Source organism: Schistocerca piceifrons, chromosome X, assembly GCF_021461385.2.
Source record: "Schistocerca piceifrons isolate TAMUIC-IGC-003096 chromosome X, iqSchPice1.1, whole genome shotgun sequence".
Classification (NCBI taxonomy): domain Eukaryota; kingdom Metazoa; phylum Arthropoda; class Insecta; order Orthoptera; family Acrididae; genus Schistocerca; species Schistocerca piceifrons.
Window position 1 is genome coordinate 228914660 of NC_060149.1, and position 19629 is coordinate 228934288.

A 19629-nucleotide genomic window follows, 5' to 3' on the forward strand; every position below is an offset into this window, starting at 1 on the left:
ATATCTACATCCATTGTCGAACCCCTGTATATCTACATCCATACTCTGCAAACCACTATGAAATGTGTGTTAGAGTGTACTTCCACCCGGCCTGTGTGGCCGAGCGGTTCTAGGCGCTACAGTCTGGAACCGCGCGACCGCTACGGTCGCAGGTTCGAATCTTGCATCGGGCATGGATGTGTGTGACTTCCTTAGGTTAGTTAGGTTTAAGTAGTTCTATGTTCTAGGGGACTGATGACCTCAGAAGTTAAGACCCATAGTGCTCAGAGCCATTTAAACCATTTGGTAGTTCCAACTGAACTAATTAGGGTTTCTTCTCCTTCCATTCACGTACATTCGAGAAAAATGACTGTTTATACGCCTTTATACTCTCTGTAGTTAACTTAATCTTGTCCTCTCGATCCCTGTAGGGGCGTTGTAGTATATTCCAAAATTCGTCAACTAAAACTAGTTCCTGACACCTTGTATGTAGGTGTCTGCCAGTCAAGTTTCTCCAGAATTCCCGTGACACTGTCCTGCAGATCAAACAAACATGTGATCATTGCTGTTGTCTTTCTCTGTATATGTTCAGTACTCTTTTTCGTCCTGTTTGGATAGGATTTACAAAACCATCTACAGGGTTACTCTGCAATTCACACTTAAATGCCTGGCAGAGGTTTCATCGAACCATTTTCATACTACTTCTCTACTATTCCACTCTCGAATGGCGCGGAGAAAAAGGAACACCTAAATCTTTCCGATCGAGCTCTAATTTCTCTTATTTTATTATAATGATCATTTCTCCCTACGTAGGTGGGTGTCAAAAAAAGATTTTAGAGTTCGGAAGAGAAAGTTGGTGATTGAAATTTCGTAAATAGATTTCGCCGCCAAGAAAACCGCCTTTTATTTTCAGTGACTGCCACCCCAACTCGCGTATCGTATCAGTGACACTCTCACCCCTATTACGCGATAACACGAGACGAGCTGCCCTTCTTTGCACATTTTTTATGTCCTCCGTCAATCCCACCTGGTAAGGATCTCACACCACGCAGTAATATTCCAGCAGAGGACGGACAAGTGTAATGTAGGCTGTCTCTTTAGTGGGTTTGTCACATCTTCTAAGTGTTCTGCCAACAAAGCGCAGTCTTTGTTTCGCCTTCCCCACAATATTATCTATGTTGTCTTTCCAATTTAAGTTGCTCGTAGTATTTAGTGGAATTGACAGCCCTTAGATTTGTGCGATTTATCGTATACCCAAAATTTATTGGATTTCTTTTAGTACCCATGTGGATGACCTCGAACTTTTCTCTGTTTAGTGCCAATTGCTACTTTTCGCGCCATACAGAAATTCTCTCTAGATCATTTTGTAATTAGAATTGATCGTCTGATGATTTTACTACGTGACAAATTACAGCGTCATCTGCAAACAATCTAAGGGTGCTGCTCAGATTATCACCTAGATCATTTATGTAAATCAGGAACAACAGAGGGCCTATGGCACTGCCTTGGGGAACACCAGATATCACTTCTGTTGTACTCGATGATTTACCGTCTATCACTACGGACTGTGACACTAGAGCAATATTCTAGGAAGGGTCGTATGAGTGTTGTGTAAGCAGTCTCCTTTGAAGACTGAGTATATCCTAGTATTCTACCATTGAAACGAATTATGCGATCTGCTTTGCCTACAGCGCAGCAAATGATATGGAATTATTCAGTTTACAGGGTACGTATATATGACCACTACTTACATTAATGAACACATTTATTTTGTCATATTCACTCAACTACATTTAAAAATATTTCCTTTCTCAGGCTACCGGCTTTTAAAGAGAAGTTCGCCCATGTAGTAGAACTGGGTTGTCCAGCGAAAATGATTCTAATTTATATTTAAATCTTGCTGTGCTACCTGTCAGACATAGTACGTTATTGTACAAATGGTCCAAAAAATTTTGCAGGGCATTGAACTCCTTTGTGAACCACTGACTGCTTTAATAATGGGTAATAAAGTACATTTTTTCCTATAGTTTTGTAGGTGTGTAAATCACTATTCGTCTCAAATTGTGATGGATTATTTATGACTAATTTTACTAGCGAATATATGTATTGTGACAATACAGTTAAAATGCGCAGCTCCTTGAAGTAGTACCAACATGACGACCGCGGGTGAACACCACATATTATTCTTACTGCTCGCTTTTGGGCAATCAGAACCTTATTTCAAACTTGTAACTTTCCAATAAAATTATTTCATGAGTCATTGTTCAGAGTAAATACGCAAAATATGTTAGTATGTTGTTTCCAAGACTAGCAATTATACGAAGTACAAAAGTAGCTGAATTTCAGTGTTTGAGAAACTCAGCAATACGCTTCTTCTAGTTCAAGTTTTCATAAGTATGCAGACCCAAAAATTTGGAGTATTCTACCCTGTTTACTGAGTCCTGTTCTTGTGCCGCGTCAATTGTTGATATTATTCTACTCATTGTACAGAACTGAATATAGTGCATTTTCACAAAAATTTAGGGAAAGTCCAATTTCACAGAACCAGTTAATAAGCCTTATAAAATCATCATTAATAATGTCTTCTATTGCTTTCCCTTTAATGGCATTTCTTAAAACACAAGCATCATCTGCAAAAACGTACCACTTTTGCGACCAACTTTGTTTCCACAAGGAACTGATATGCACAGGAACCGTAGACTACAAGGAAGGAGAGATACACAGCACTCAGTCACATTTGAATAGCTACTATTCCTCTTGCATATGTGGAGACGGCTACTTAGAGCCGAAATCTAGAAGAGCAAGAGTAGTAAAACTAATGGGTGGCGAATGATTGCCGTGTGTCTGTTCTTCCTTAAATTCTACGATCATCCCGTTTGATACCTACAAAAACTGTTATATCCAAGTATTTTTATGTGTTTACAGATTCCAATTAAGACTCGTTGATATTGTAGTTATAAAATACTACATTGTTTTCTTTTTGCGAAGTGCGTAATTTTGCATTCTTAGCACTTGAAGAAAGTGTCCAGGTGTTGCGTCACTCTGAAATTCCATCAAGATTAGACTGAACATCTGTGGACCGTATTTCAGGCAGATCTTAATTGTAAATAACTACACCATCTACAAAAAGTCTGAGGTTACCGTTAATATTTTCTGCACTGTCATTAATATTCAAGATGAACAGCAGGGGCACCATCACACTTTCCTGGGGAACAGGGTGTCCCAGGAAGAATGGCCAATATTCAGGGATGTTACAGGAACGATTGTTTGAAGCAAAGAACTTCATACAGACATATCTACATCTACATACATATTCCGCAATCTACCATATGGTGCGTGGCGGAGGGTACCTCGTACCACAACTAGCATCTTTTCTCCCTGTTCCACTCCCAAACAGAACGAGGGAAAAATGACTGCCTATATGCCTCTGTATGAGCCCTGATCTCTCTTATCTTATCTTTGTGATCTTTTCGCGAAATGTAAGTTGGCGGCAGTAAAATTGTACTGCAGTCAGCCTCAAATGCCAGTTCTCTATATTTCCTCAGTAGCGATTCACGAAAAGAACGCCTCCTTTCCTCTAGAGACTCCCACCCGAGTTCCTGAAGCATTTCCGTAACACTCACGTGATGATCAAACCTACCAGTAACAAATCTAGCAGCCCGCCTCTGAATTGCTTTTGTGTCCTCCCTCAATCCGACCTGATGGGGATTCCAAACGCTCGAGCAGTACTCAAGAATAGGTCGTATTAGTGTTTTATAAGCGGTCTCCTTTACAGATGAACCACATCTTCCCAAAATTCTATCAATGAACCGAAGACGATTATCCGCCTTCCCTACAACTGCCATTAAATGCTTGTCCCACTTCATATCGCTCTCCAATGTACACCCAAATATTTAATCGACGTGACTGTGTCAAGCGCTACACTACTAATGGAGTTTTCAAACACTGCAGGATTCTTTTTCCTATTCATCTGCATTAATTTACATTTATCTATATTTAGAGTTAGCTGCCATTCTTTACACTAATCACAAATCCTGTCCAAGTCATCTTGTATCCTCCTACAGTCACTCAACGACGACACCTTCCCGTACACCACAGCATCATCAGCAAACAGCCGCACATTGCTATTCACCCTATCCAAAAGATCATTTATGTAGATAGAAAACAACGGCGGACCTACCACACTTCCCTGGGGCACTCCAGATGATACCCTCACCTCCGATGAACACTCACCATCGAGGACAACATACTGGGTTCTATTACTTAAGAAGTCTTCGAGCCACTCACATACTTGGGAACCAATGCCATATGCTCGTACCTTAGTTAATAGTCTGCAGTGGGGCACCGAGTCAAACGCTTTCAGGAAGTCAAGGAATATGGCATCCGTCTGGTGCCCTTCATCCATGGTTCGCAGGATATCACGTGAAAAAAGGGCGAGTTGCGTTTCGCAGGAGCGATGCTTTCTAAAGCCGTGCTGATTCATGAACAGCAACTTCTCTGTCTCAAGGAAATTCATTATATTCAAACTGAGAATATGTTCGAGAATCCTGTAACAAACCGATGTTAAGGATATTGGTCTGTAATTTTGAGGATCCATCCCTTCTTATATACAGGCGTCACCTGTGCTTTTTTCCAGTCGCTCGGGACTTAACGTTGGGCAAGAGATTCGCGATAAATGCATGCTAAGTAAGGAGCCAATGCAGTAGAGTACTCTCTGTAAAAACCGAATTGGAATCCCATCAGGACCTGGCGATTTATTTATTTTCACCCCATTCAGCTGCTTCACAACCCCAGGGATGTCTATCACTATGTCCTCCATACGGGAATCTGCACGAGACTCAAACGGCGGTATGTTTGTACGATCCTCCTGCGTGATAGATTTCTCAAATGCTAAATTTAAAATTTCAGCTTTCGTTTTGCTGTCTTCCGTTGCCAGGCCAGACTGATCAGTGAGTGACTGGATGGAAGCCTTCGACCCGCTTACCGATTTTACGTAAGACCAGAATTTCCTTGGGTTTTCAGCAAGATATTTTGCTAAGGTATGACGGTGGTAGTGGTTGAATGCTTCACGCATCGCTCTTTTTACAGCAGCACGAATCTCTACTAACTTTTGCCTGTCCCCATTCTCCCGATCGTTCTTGTATCGCGAGTGCAACTGCCTTTGCTTCCTGAGCATTCTCCGAATTGCGCTGTTAAACCACGGTGGTTTTCCGTCCGTAACCCACTTTTTCGGCATATACTTGTCCAATGCGTGATTTACAATGTGTTTAAAATTTGCCCATAATTCTTCCACGACCATCGTACCGGAAATAAATGAAGTCGATTCATTTACTAAGTGGAATGCTAACAACTGCTTAATTGCTCTTTCTAGTAACAATACCCTCCTAGCCTTCTTGACCTACTTTTTAACTTTCGTAACCATAGTCGTAATGACAACATCATGAGCACTAATCCCTGTCTCGACACTGACACCGTCGATGAGGTCTGGTCTGTTCGTGGCTACCAGATCTAAATTACTTCCATTACGCATTGGCTGTCGATTTAGCTGCTCAAGACACTTTTCGGATAATGTGTTCAAAAGTAATTCACACGACGGCTTGTCTGTACCACCTGTAATGAATCCATAGACATCCCAGTCTATACTAGGTGGGTTGAAGTCGCCTCCGACTAATATAGCATGATTTGGGTACTTCTGCAATACAGAATGTAGACTCCCTTCGAATGATTCTAGAACTGTCACGGTGGAACCTGTTGGCCGGTAATAACACCCCACAATTAACTTTATTTCCCCTAGCCCTGTTAAACGTGTCCAGATAACTTCACAATCACACTCTACTTTGACCTCAGTAGACACAATACTTTTTCCAACTGCAGTGGAGACACCACCTCCTACGGTGTCTAATCTGTCTTTCCGATACACGTTCCAACCCTCACTGAATGTTTCAGAACTTCCTATCTCAGGGTTCAGCCAGGTCTCAGTCCCGAGAATAATTTGCAAGCCACACGCTTTCTGGAGGGCAGTAAATTCAGGAACTTTATTCCGAACACTCTGAAAATTTACTGCTAGTACCTTGATAGCTGAAGTGTCTTTACACTGAGCGCGTCTTGATTTCCCTGCATGCACGTCGACTGGTGAGTGTTCATCACGACACCTCGCACTACTGCCTAGCCTAAAAACACCCCACGTGCACGCCACAAGTACTCTGCTACCCAAGTAGCCGCTTCCTTTGTGTAGTGCACCCCTGACCTATCTAGGGGCGTCCTGCAATTCCCCACCCAATAGCGCAAGTCTAGTAATCTGCAGCCAAGACCGTCACAGAGTCGACAAAGCCTCTGGTTGAGATCCTCCACTCGGCTCCAAACCAACGTCCCCGATCCGCTCTGGGGACAATGCTGCAAATAGAGAGCTCTGCTTGCACCCCACGTGCGAGGCCAGCGGTCTTCACCATATCCGCCAGCCGCCTGTACGCACTGAGGATCGCCTCGGAACCCAAGCGACAGGCATAATTGGTGCCGACGTGAGCAACTATTTGTAGACGACTGCACCCCGTACGCTCGATAGCTGCCTCCACATCTTGGATGAGGCTCCCCGGCAGACAAACCGAGTACACGTTGGATTTCTATCCAGCCCTGTACACTATTTCCCTAAGGGGCTCCTTCACCCGCCTAACGTTGGAGCTCCCAATAACCAGCAAGCCCTTGCCCCCGTGTGGCTGCTCGGACCCACTGGCAGGATGAACGATCGTTTGAAGCAAAAAACTTCATACAGGCATATGCCGTAATCCGAATGATTTCCGAGACAAAACACAATTAATGTACATCGTTATTTATTTGCTGTATCCTTCAATAAATTGCCAGCTTCACACATGTACGCCTGTACAACAGTTAGTTAAAATAACAATATGCGTTTAGCAAAGTATCAGTTTAAAAATATGTTTTTTAGCACATTCATCTCCAAGTACTATCGTACACGTCACATCACAGCTGATGTACGGTGCACAATCAGTGTTCGAGTATTCCAGCGCCAACTTCAATGCATTTGTTCACTCTTGGAGAACATGTTGTGTTGCTTGTCTGACTACCTCAGCACGTTCCCTAATGAAGGCAGCGGTGTCCATTATGCGCCCACGCAATTTATCTCACGTATTCATCTTTTGCTTGTACATCTCAGACTTCATTCAACCTCAAAATCAAAATGGCGTAAGGTCTGCCTATCTTAGTGGCCAGTTAATTGCACTACCACGACCAAACCAGCGACTAGGGAAGTGCGGCTGAGAAGTTTTCTCATACGTCTGGTAAAATGTAGAGGGTCTCCATAATGCTGGAAGTACATTACAGTCCGTGAGGGTAAGAGAACGCTCTCAAGCTTTGAACATGAAAATCATTCTGTCTTGTTATTCGCTCTTCTAAAATGCGTGAACCTATCAGCATGTTACCGATCGTGTCACACCAAACAGTGATTGTAAAAAGAATTTGTAAATACTTTTCCACTGTAGCGTGCAGATTCTCCAGCGGACACCGATAGTTATTGAGTGTGTCGTTGATTACGTTCCATATAAACGCGTCTACACGAGTAAAAAGTATTAATGGAAGCAAATGACGATTGTCATGTAACCAGAGGCACTTGCGACAGCGGCGCTTCCCAGGGGAGTGAAATGCCAGAAGGAGACCTGGCTGCTCTTTGCTCAGCGGTTGTGCGTGGGTCTCAACCCATGCCCCTCAGGCAGGCGACAGACGGCGGCTAACGGTTTGACGCCGAGTTCCTCCCTGGGTCTCATCATTTGCGGCAGCAGACAGGAACAGCAAGCCAGCAGGGCTAGGACGCCAAGTCTCACAAAGGACCCAGTGTGCCCGCAGACACAGCCTGGTCTCGAACCATAGGCTGCTGCTGGCGCTGCCCAGTCGTCTGATTGGCCAGTGGTGCTCCAGCACTGTAGTGCGGCTACTCAGCAATTACCAAGTCCCTGACTCGAATAACGTCCTATCCTCATTTATACTCCATTACTGCCCATTTGTTCCTCTAAAACCTGGTGCCTAGTCACACTGCCCATAAGAGAGAGACTGCTTCAGTGCAGTGGCAACGACCCAATTGCTACTTCATTATGAATTACCTCGAAGAAAACTGTCTATTGACACACAGTCAACATGGGTTTAGAAAAGATCGCTCCTGTGAAACACAACTAGCTCTTTATTCAAATGAAGTGCATAGTGCTATTGACAAGGGATTTCAGATCGATTACATATTTCTGGTTTTCCGAAAAGTTTTAGACACTGGACCGCACAAGAGGTTTGTAGTAAAATTGCATGCTTATGGAATATCGTCTCAGATATGTGACTGGATTTGAGATTTCCTGTCAGAGAGGTCACAGTTCGTTGTAATTTACGGAAAGTCATCGAGTAAAACAGATCTGATTTCTCGTGTTCCCCGAGGTAGTGTTATAGGCCCTTTGCTGTTCCTTATCTATATAAACGATTTGGCAGACAACTTGAGCAGCCATCTTACGTTGTTTGCAGATGACACTGTCGTTTATGGACTAATAAAGTCATCAGAAGATCAAAACAAATTGCAAAACGATTAAAAAAAAATATCTGAATGGTGAGAAAATTGGCAGTTAACCCTAAATAACGAAAAGTGTGAGGTCATCCACATGAGTCTTAAAAGGAATTCGTTAAACTTTGGTTTACAATAAATCTGTCTAATCTAAAAGCCGTAAATTCAACTAAAAGCCTAGGTATTACAATTACGAACAACTTAAACTGGAGGGAACACATAGAAAATGTTGTGGGGAAGGGTACCCAAAGACGGCGTTTTATTGGCGGGACACTTAGAAAATGTAGCAGAACTACTACGAATGTCCGTCGTCTTTTAGAATACTGCTGCGCGGTGTGGGATCCTTACCAGAAAGGACTGACGGAGTACACCGAAAAAGATCAAAAAAAGGCAATACGTTTTGTATTATCGCAAAATATGGGACATGTTCCACTTACACGAGGATCTCCTCAGCACGGATCTATCAAACGAAAAAATTATCTAATCTATTGAAAAGAGTGTCACAGTAATGATACAGAATTTTGGCTGGACAAAATTAAAAGAAAGGCGTTTTTCGTAGCGACGGAATCTTCTCACGAAATTACAATCACCAACTTTTTCCTCCGAATGTGAAAATATTTTGTTGACGCCGACCTACATAGGGAGAAACGAACACCCCGATAAAATAAGGGAAATCAGAGCTCGTACGGTAAAATATAGGTGTTTGTTCGTACCGCACGCTATACGAGATTGGAATAATAGAGAATTGTGATGGTGGTTAGATTAGCCCTCTGCCAGGCACTAAAATGTGATTTGCAGAGTATCCTCATAGATGTAGATGTAGATTCATTGCTGCGTGGGGCAATTTACCATTGCGCTAAGCTATACTTGCTTCACAACTCACTTACGCATCTATTATTCTGCCTTATTTGTCGACGTACCATGGCTGATGGCCAGCGCTGTCACTATAATACTCCGTGGTGGCCTCCATGCTACTTTCAGCGCTTACAATAAAGATTTATTACTTTTAGCAGAATTCTGGGTAGTGTCACTACGGAGTGTAGTAGGAGTAATACCACCTATATTTTCGATATATCGGTTTCTCATTCAGAATGTTGTTTGCTTGTGACATGATCGTGTTACGCCTCACGTACGAACTGAAACGTCTACTAGCCCATGTCAGAATTCGACAGTGGCAGCATCGTGAACATTCGAAACAGTGGTTTATCGTTCCGCGATGTCACTACTTGCGTTGGTTGGCATCCCACGATTGTCACGTGATATGGAATTAATGCGATCAGTAGATTCCTATTCAGCGACATGAGCGATTGCAACAATCACATATGTCTGGAGCCCGTGGGACATGCATATTCATTCAGCTGTGCAGGATCACAAAGTAAAGTTACATGCCAAGAACCTGGAAATGCGTTTGCTTACTACACAACAAGTATCGACGCGGAGAGTGAGGTGACGGCAGTGCAGAAACCATTGCTGCTGCAACCCTTGACATTGCAGCAGAGGGAGGCAAGGTGACAACCCTGGACACAGGTGTGGCGCCATGACACTCTTTCTGCGTATACCATCATGGTTTTTCAGCTTTCCCATCGCTATCATACATGCTCCAATACCTGGTATCATGCTATTCAGGGCCAATGCGTACAGGAAATGTCTACTTCTGGTTCTCATAGCCGGTAACTTGGACAGCAGCCCTTACATTTCCGATTCCATAAGGCCAATGATATTACCAATTATTTGAGGTCACCAAAACGTTATGTTTCAGCAACACGATGCAAGACCGCATGTAACCACACTGTCCAAACCTACCTCTATACGGAGGGTGTACATCTGTAGTCCTCGCCAACACGTTCTCCAGATCTCTCGCCCATTGAATACGTTTGGTCACGGGACTACGATGCTTGCACTTGACACTTCGATTGGCATGTAACTGAAGCAGCATAGCGTGCTGCACCCATACCTCTCATACAAGCTCAGTTCAACTCAATGCTCAGCCAAACTGGAGCCATTGTTGCTGCCAGAATTGGCAATTCTGTGTACTGCTTGGGCCACTCTTATTAATGTGACCACCCGACAAAAGTCTGAATGACCACCTTTTGCAGTGTGAGATGTGCAGAAGTAGTCAGTAAGGTTCTAGGGGTTCAGAGAGGGATGTGGAGTCATGCCGACCCCACCACCATTGCCAGCTGATCTACGTTTCTCAGTTGAGGCTCCATGGTGGGATCGAGCTAGTCTCACAGATTCTCAACCAGGTTCAATCGAGGGAGGTTGACAGCCAGGGGAGAACAGTGTAGTCATCCTGGTGCTCCTCGAAACACGCAACACATACATTGCAACCTATGTGACATGATGCTTTGTCCTGCCGGTCGGTGGCATCGTGTCAAGGAAAAACCAAATTCATGTAGGAGACAGATGGATATAAGTATTTTGTTGAAATATTGTGCCTCCAGAATGATGAGATTACCCAGGGAATGCCACTGAAAACATGCCCAGATCATAACGCTCTCTCCTGGTTGCAGGGTGTTTCCTTTCAGACATTCCTATGGAACATAATACGTAATTCATCTGAAAAGGACAGCTGTCGAGACACTCAGTGGCCGTCAGTTGAAGTATTGGCGTGCAAATTACAGCCTTTGCCTCCGATGAATAGCAGTCAGCATGGGTGCATGAACCAAACACCTGCTCCAGGGCTCATACACAACGAAGTTCGCTGAACAGTAGTTGAGGAGACACTTTTGCTACCTTCTTGGGTCGTACTTTAACCACAGTTGCACATAAATACTCTACAAAAATAGCCGTTTCGGAAATACATCCTCCCTTGGCCCGAATGCCAATGATCATACCCTTTTCGGCATCATATAAATCACTCCATTTCCACATCGCGATAATAACTGCACTGTTTTCCGCATCCCCCCCACACTGCTGGTGGTGTCACATATCACCTCAAATCTCTGAGTGGTTATTGCATGTTGACGTCGAACATAGGCGGTGGCCACATTAATGTTACTGGACCGTGCAAAATTCGGAACCTCTATGCTTCCAAATCACTTACAATTTTATTCACGTATTCTTTCTACTACACTGTATAAGCACTACAAGTAAAATGTTATTATGTTCTATCCGTCCTGGGGAGCAGTTTCATGGCCAGCAATATATTTTCGATCGTTCTTACAATAAGCTACAAGGGTGTCATCAACTGTTACCACTGGCGGATTCTTATTTCTATTCCAAAACAATGTTTGCATATATCTCCACAGCTGTCAGGTGTTGCAAGTATGAAGTTAGTAATGTTTTCCCACTAATTAGCATTTCAGCACGTAACGTGTCATCTAGCACTGCAGCTGTTACCTAGCTAGTGGATCTGGAACGTTCTGGCTTTGCTCAGAGGTTAATTATACAACGAAACTAATTTTCGTTGAGAGAAGAGCAGTAGAAAGAAAGGAGGAAAGTTCAATAGCCCATCATGCTGTTTTGCACAGCGTGATCACCAAAGATATTAACTAAACAACGAAACTAGTCTTCGTACAACGAAGACGATGGAGACAAAACGGAATGTTGGGGCTCAAATCTTCAACGACGACGGTATGACTATGTACCGAATACTTCCTCTGTGGGAGAAGGATAAGGAAGAAATTCGTCTGCATCTCATTCAAAGAATCGTCCTGGAAATTGCTTCAATCGATTCAAGTGAACCATAGACGCCCTTAATCTCTGTGACTCCATCATTCACTCGAAATCTATTTCCACTGGAAGCAAATCTACTATCTTAGCACAAATAAATTATTATTCATTTAATGCATCAGACTGAAGAGGTCAAATCTATTTTGGCGCTTTGCACACCTATTATCAACATTAATAATTGTACATCAGCCTACTGCAACGTTACCCCATTTTACCATACTCAGGGAAACAAGCAACGAAGTAATTCCACAGGCCAAGAACAAACGGTTTTCTTATATCTAGGAATTTAGAATTGATTTTAGCCAAAGTTGGGGAGTTAAATCAAAAAGTGAAATCAGTCTTCCTCTAACCTCTCTTATTTTTTGATCGTGGTTGTTTAACATGCACTTCAAGATGAAATGTGCATTTGTAACTCTGTTTTGTGCACTTCTAAATCACTTGTACGAGGATTGGTTCCTGTAGGTTTGCCCTATTGCCGGTCTGCTTTCCAATTAGTTCCAGGAATATCCACCAGATGGAGTTGGAGGTTACTGTTTGAGCTCTGGCCATACAGGGCTGAGCTAGAATGACGTCACATGATAAATCAGTCAGGAAACATCTATGCTGAAGTTTTTGCACTAGTGTAGTTGAACAGAAATAATATAAGTAAATCACGTAGATGGTTTTTGCTACTTATTCAGAGATTAAACGCTGAAAGGAAACCAAAATTAGAATAAATCTGTAAAACCTGTTCAGAACATTTACGATTGTGGACTACTGGGAAACGAAAACGTCTGAAAGAAAAGCCATTCCGATACCTGTTGTTTGTGAGGACTGGTGTTGCCCCTCTGATACTAACGACGATGACAGTGATTATGCGGGTATGGCAATAATTCCTCAGCGTTTAAACTGGGATGAGTTAATAACTCACCACAGATCTCAAGCCGTCAATAGAAGCTTCTGAATTACTGGCTTCCAACAAAAATGTACTGGATCCAGAAACCATAGTTAACTTTTACCATACAATGTAAAAAGTATGCTACCCTTCTTGCTCTTGAAATGGTACATCTGAGGCATACTATCCCTGATGAGCCATTCCAATTGAAATAAATCTCTACTGTAACTACGTAATGGTTTTAGTTCAAAAGAACGCCTTGAGAAAATGACTCTTTCAAGATGTGATTAAACAATTTATAGAATAAAGGTAAATACTAACCTTGCTTCAATGAGAAGCGGCAGCATTCGCCTAATTTCGGTATGAATAGGTTCTCAGATTGTTAACTAGCTTGTGAAGATACTATTTCTTAATATTTCTACTTGATTTATTTCACAATTAGTTCGTCACCCATAGTAAAACATAATACACAGTTTTTCCTTAGTGTCAACTTTTTTACCAATCAACAAGGCAAAAAAACGTAGTCTCATCACCAAAACCTCTTTTTAGACAGAAGGAGCTCATTTTCACATGATTGCTGATAACAAAAACATTACACACGATGTGTCACATACAAAATCTTGAAAGTCAACTCAGCTAACAACTATGCCCAATCTGATTTGGGATGCATACAGTTCTATGTAACACAAAATTTTTGTCCAACATGTTCTAGAATTTCCTTTGTCAAAATAATTATTATGACGACATCTGTTTTTAGAAACAGTGGCGATTTATGCAAAATTTATACCTTGTTATGGTCACAAAAATGCGATTTGCAAAAGAAATTTTTATATATTCCTGCAATAAAATTTAGAAATATATAAATCCATCACGTCCCAAGATTTGTTTACATATTGCAGTATTAAATTATTATGCCAAGCAGAAATTTTCTGGTGAAGTTAACTGCGGTTTTTGAATACACTGAAGACTATTGTCTGATAAACAATCAATTACGTTTTCCTACAGCTCATATGACAATTGAAATTTTGGTGAGCAACTGTCATATACGGGAAAAACTGTATATATGAAATGAAATCCAATAAAAACCTTTAAGGTTAACAATGATTTTTAAATATAGACTTCTGTAAAGTGAAATCTGTAGGATTACCAGTTTTCATAGTTTTATGTCTTCGTGGTTTAACTCGCACTAAAATGGTAAATTTGAAAAAGAATACTATTTCGTAAATACTTCAAAGTATCGTGTACCTATATAAGAGTCGTAAATCTCATACTTTACGATCTAAATCGGAATAAATGTTAAACAAGTGGATGTGGAATCGTATCTTTCGGTTGTGCCCAGGCTGGTGTCGTAACGACCTGTTGATCCAGGAAGCCCTTCATTTTTATTTTTTATACTCTCAAGAAGACAATCTCGTGTTCTGCACGAAATTAGTGAACACCTGAGGAAATAGGTCTTCCTGAATGTTTTCTAGTTGATTTTCTCGGTTCTGTGCACAGCTCAGGGCAAGTTTGAAATTTGTTTTAATACACAATGGTACCAAAATTAGTTCAATATCAGCTGCTCCCTCAAGGGAAATGAAAGAAGAACATAAAACCGTAGTTTTGCTCTTTGAGAAGATTAAGTCTCATAAACATCAATGGGTGGTTTGTCTAGACTTATAAACGGTAAACTTTCTCCTTGGTTTGCAAAGTGCTTTTTGTGACTCTGGAATAGCAGAGACAAAGCAGATGACAGTGTTGGAAAAGAACGGCCAAAGAGAGAAAACATGTACGGAGGGAGGAAGAATGTCATTAACGACCCCTTAGTTGAACGAGAGGAAATCATTTGTCGTCTACTGTATATCAAGTTGGGCCTTTTGAAGCAGTTTGTAAAGGCTATTGATAAGAACGGGTCACTCTTTCCCATATACAGGGAAAAATGTCTGAGCTGAGAACGGAAAAATTCAAGCAGGAATATTTGACTACCCGCAAATAAGGCAACTCTGCATATTAAAACTGTCGAGGAACGCTACCAAGGAAGATCGGATATGCACGTGATGGCAGTTTACTGCTCGAATTTAAAAATGGACCGCTCCATAATGCATTCAAGAATGTCATGGAAAAGAAGCTTCCTAAATGTTCAGGGACTGGAAGTTATCATCAATGACCTTTTTATTTAGTATAGAATAATAGTTATATAATACAATAGTAAAATTATTGTTTCATTTTTTATCCATGGACTTATATTAAAACAGTATGACATATATTTCACTAAAATCTTGTATTTTAGAATTTTGAACTCCTTGGCAAATATTAATGAGTTGTTTGAATTCAGAGCATGAAATGCTTAGCAAATCAGCTCAAAACACTCCGGTGTTACGCAAATAAATAGCACTTTACACGAATCTTAATGCTCATTGTTACACTAATAATAATCTACGTTTTTGCTCATGAGTATTATCTTTCGCTATGTGCTCTGTGGTAATGAAGGTTAGAATGTAACGTACCTTGAATCAGAATTATTACAAAGGGGCACTGTCTTACTTGAAAGGGCAGTTTAGAAAATTGGTCATAACCTTGTTCAAGGAGCCGTAATATCATTTGCATGAAATGAGTTAGAGAAACATGAGGAATTGTTAATCTTCCTGAACGAGAGTCCAGTGTTTCCATGGCTGCACCACATCGTACATAAAATACAATGTGGAATGCTGATGTGCTGCAATTATTTTTTATTATCTGTTGTTGGATTTACTGAAAGAACAAGTTTTGAAGTATTCGAACATGTTGGGTTGGCTACACCAAAAATTACCTCACGTGAACTGGCCAATGCGAAGGCTGTCGTGATAAAATAAAACGTTATAAACTACACAAAGGGCATCCATCGCATTCACCAAATTTCATTAATAAAACCCAGCGGGGTGACGAAGTGGGATGACCCAGAAGTCACAGTTAGGAGATCAGTGGTTTGTATCTCTATCAGTCCATCCACATTTAGGTTTCCCGCAGTTTTACAAGCATAAGCTAGGATAGGAGACTGCTGAGAAAGAAACCTAAATGTGAATGCCCTGACAGAGATTCGAACCACTGCCCTCCTGACTGTGCATCCTGTGTCTTCCCACTTCGCCACCTCGCTGGGTTTGTGCTTTTGTCTAAGGAAAGGAGTACACTCCTACATAGAAATATGGAAGCGATTGCGCATGCTCATGCCCGCGCGTCTGTGTGTGTGCGCGTGTGCGTGTGTATGTGTGTGTGTGTGTGTGTGTGTGACTGTGAGCTCGTGGTCATGTGCTCGGCGGAAGGCGGGCTGGGGCGACGGTAGCAGACACGCGAAGGCTTACCTCCAGGGTCGTTACGACGCTTTCTCGTGTGTCGGATAGCCAGATGACGGATTTACTACCGTTCCTGTTCTCTTGAACAATCTTATAGCACACAGCCATCCCTGCAGAAGCAGAGAAAGAAGGAGGAACTTCGTAACTTGGTCATTTCTAGCACTACTCTATATCTACATCTACAGGGCGTGGACACAAATATGGAACAACGTAAAGTACAACAGGAACCATGTCTCCTTGGAACACAGCATCTACATCTACATGATTACTCTGCTGTTCCCAAGAAAGTATCTGGCTGAAGGTTCAATGAACCACCTTCAAGCTGTCTCTCTACCGTTCCACTCACGAACGGTGCGCGGGAAAACGAGCACTTAAATTTTTTCTGTGCGATCCCTCTGATTTCTCTTATTTTATCGTGATGATCTTTCCTCCCTATGTAGGTGGGTTCCAAGAAATTGTTTTCGCAATAGGAGTAGAAAACTGGTGATTGAAATATCATGAGAAGATCCCTTCGCGACGAAAAACGCTTTTGTCTTAATGATTGCCACACCAATTCACGTATCATGTCTGCAGCATTGTCTCCCCAACTTCGCGGTAATACAAAACGAGGTGCCCTCCTTTGCACTTTTTCGGTGTCATCCGCCAGTTCCATCTGATGCGGATCCCACACCCCACAAATACACCCGAGAATAGGGCGGACTAGCATGGTGTAAGCAGTCTCTTTAATAGACCTGTCGCACCCTCTAAGTGTTCTGCCATTGAATCTCAGTCTTTGGTTGGCTGTGCCCACAACATTATCTATGTGTTCGTTGCAATTTAGGGTATTTGTAATTGCAATTCTTAATTATTTAGTTGAATTTAAAGTCTTCAGATTTATGTGACTTACCTTGAATCGAAATTTAGTTGTCTTCTTTCAGTACTCATGTGAATAACTTCAACGCCAATTGCCACTTTTTACACCATACAGATACCTTATCTAAATTATTTTGCAGTTCGTTTTGGCCATATGATTACTTTACAAGACGGTAAGTAGCAGCATCATCTGCAAGCAATCTAAGACGGCTACTGAGATTGTCTCCTTCCTGCTGAACTTGTTTCTGGCTTTAGCCAGCTATTTGATATTCACTGCTGGCTATTGGGGCTTGGAGCTCTGGTTCCTTCCCAACACAGCTACAACAATTATCAAGTATAATACTGACCGTTTTTACAACTAACTGACTGTGTTTTACCTACCCCCTTTTAGACAGACGCCCTTTCTGTGGTTCCCTGAGGCCCACTAACCTAAACAACCTCCCAGTCCCTTCCACTCATTCCCCACTACCTGTGTAGCACCTTCCTGACCTATTAAGCTGAACCCGGAAACCCAGCGCCTGATGGCGCAAGTCAAGGAATCTGCAGCCTACACCGTCACAGAACCGCCTGAGCCTCTGATTCACACTCTCCACTCGGCTCTGCACCAAACGACCACAGTCCGTTCTATCGACGATGCTGCAGGTCACTATTGGAGAACAAATATTGTACCATGAAATGGATCTGATCAGACAAAATTGACACACAATCCTTGGAAGTAATATGACCTTGTAGAGTTACCATGGGGTCCAAGGCATACCAGGGTATGGCTGACCAAATCTTCACCAAACCCTCGCAATGTTTCGCTCTTTGCAGCAAGCAGTCTGTAACATGGGCTTAGGACATGCACATGACAGACATTAACACGGGCAGCAGTTGGAAACAGTGTAAAACAAGACTCACTCAACCAATTGACTTTCTTCCATTGCTCCATATTTAAGGTTTTAGGCCTTCAGTACCACAATTTCCTGTTACATCCATTGCAGTCGCTAATGCTTGGTTTTGAAATTCCACGTCAGCCTGCAATTCTCTGCTTATGAAGACCGCTTCCTGTTGTTTTGGTGCTTACAGGTTCTCGAGTGCGACATTGAATTCTGCAGTGACTACTATATCTGTTGTCCTCTTATTTTTCGTCACAGTTCTCTTCAATGATCATCTGCGGTGGTTACTGAACACACACTTTCGTTCGCATTGTGACTCAGAGGATGCGTTTCCGCTCTCATTGTATTCGGTACAAATCTTTGATGCGGTGCCTCATGAATCACGAACCACTTCAGCTACTTGGTAGCAGAAGCAAATACCATAAAAACACAAAAAACTTGGCAATATATGAATTCACTTACCTCTGACATAACACACTTACAGCTACACAAAACACCTTTCTGACCACGACTGACACTTGCAACGAATTGAGGGCATCGAACAGGTGCCATTAGTGATGAAATACAACAGCTAATCCAGCAGGTTTGGCTAGCATCTGCATTTATGTTCAAGAATGCTTTGTATTTCTTGAAGTGCTTCCATGTTTTTGTCCAACACCTGTATATCTACAGCCATTGTCGAAACCCTGTATATCTACAAACCCTGTATATCTGCAAACCACTATGAAATGTATGGCAGAGGGTACTTCCAGCTGAACTAAATACCGTTTCTTCTCCTTCCATTCACGTACGGATTTCGTGAAAAATGACCGTTTATAGACCTTTATACGCGCTGCAGTTAACCTAATCCTGTTCTCGATCCCTGTAGGGTCGTTGTAGTATATTCCAAAATTCGTCTACTAAAACTGGTTCCTGACACTTTGTATGTAGGTGTCTGCCAGTCCAGTTTCTCCAGAATTTCCGTGACACTATCCTGCAGATCAGACAAACTTGTGATCATAGCTGTGTCTCTTCTCTGTAAACGTTCACTTCTCTTGTTCGTCCTATTTGGAACGGATCACACACACTAGTGCAATATTCTAGGAAGTGTCGTATGAGTGTTTCGTAAGCAGTCTCCTTTGAAGACTGAGTACTAGTATTCCACTTATGAAACGAATTCTGCGATCTGCTTTGCCTACGGCTGAGCAAATGATATGGAATTATTCAGTTTACAGGGTACGTGTATATGACGACTACTTACATTAATGAACACATTATTTTTTGTCCTACTCACTCAACTACATTTAAAAATATTTTCTTTCTCAGGCTACCTGCTTTTAAAGAGAATTTCGCCCTTGAAGTAGAACTGGGTTGTCCAGGGAAAATGATTCTAATTTATATTTAAATCTTGCTACGCTACCTGTCAGACTTAGTACATTATTGTGCAAATAATCAAAAAATTTTTGCAGCGTATTGAACTCATTTGTGAGTCACTGAAAGCTTTCATAATGGGTAATAAAGTTCACTTTTTCC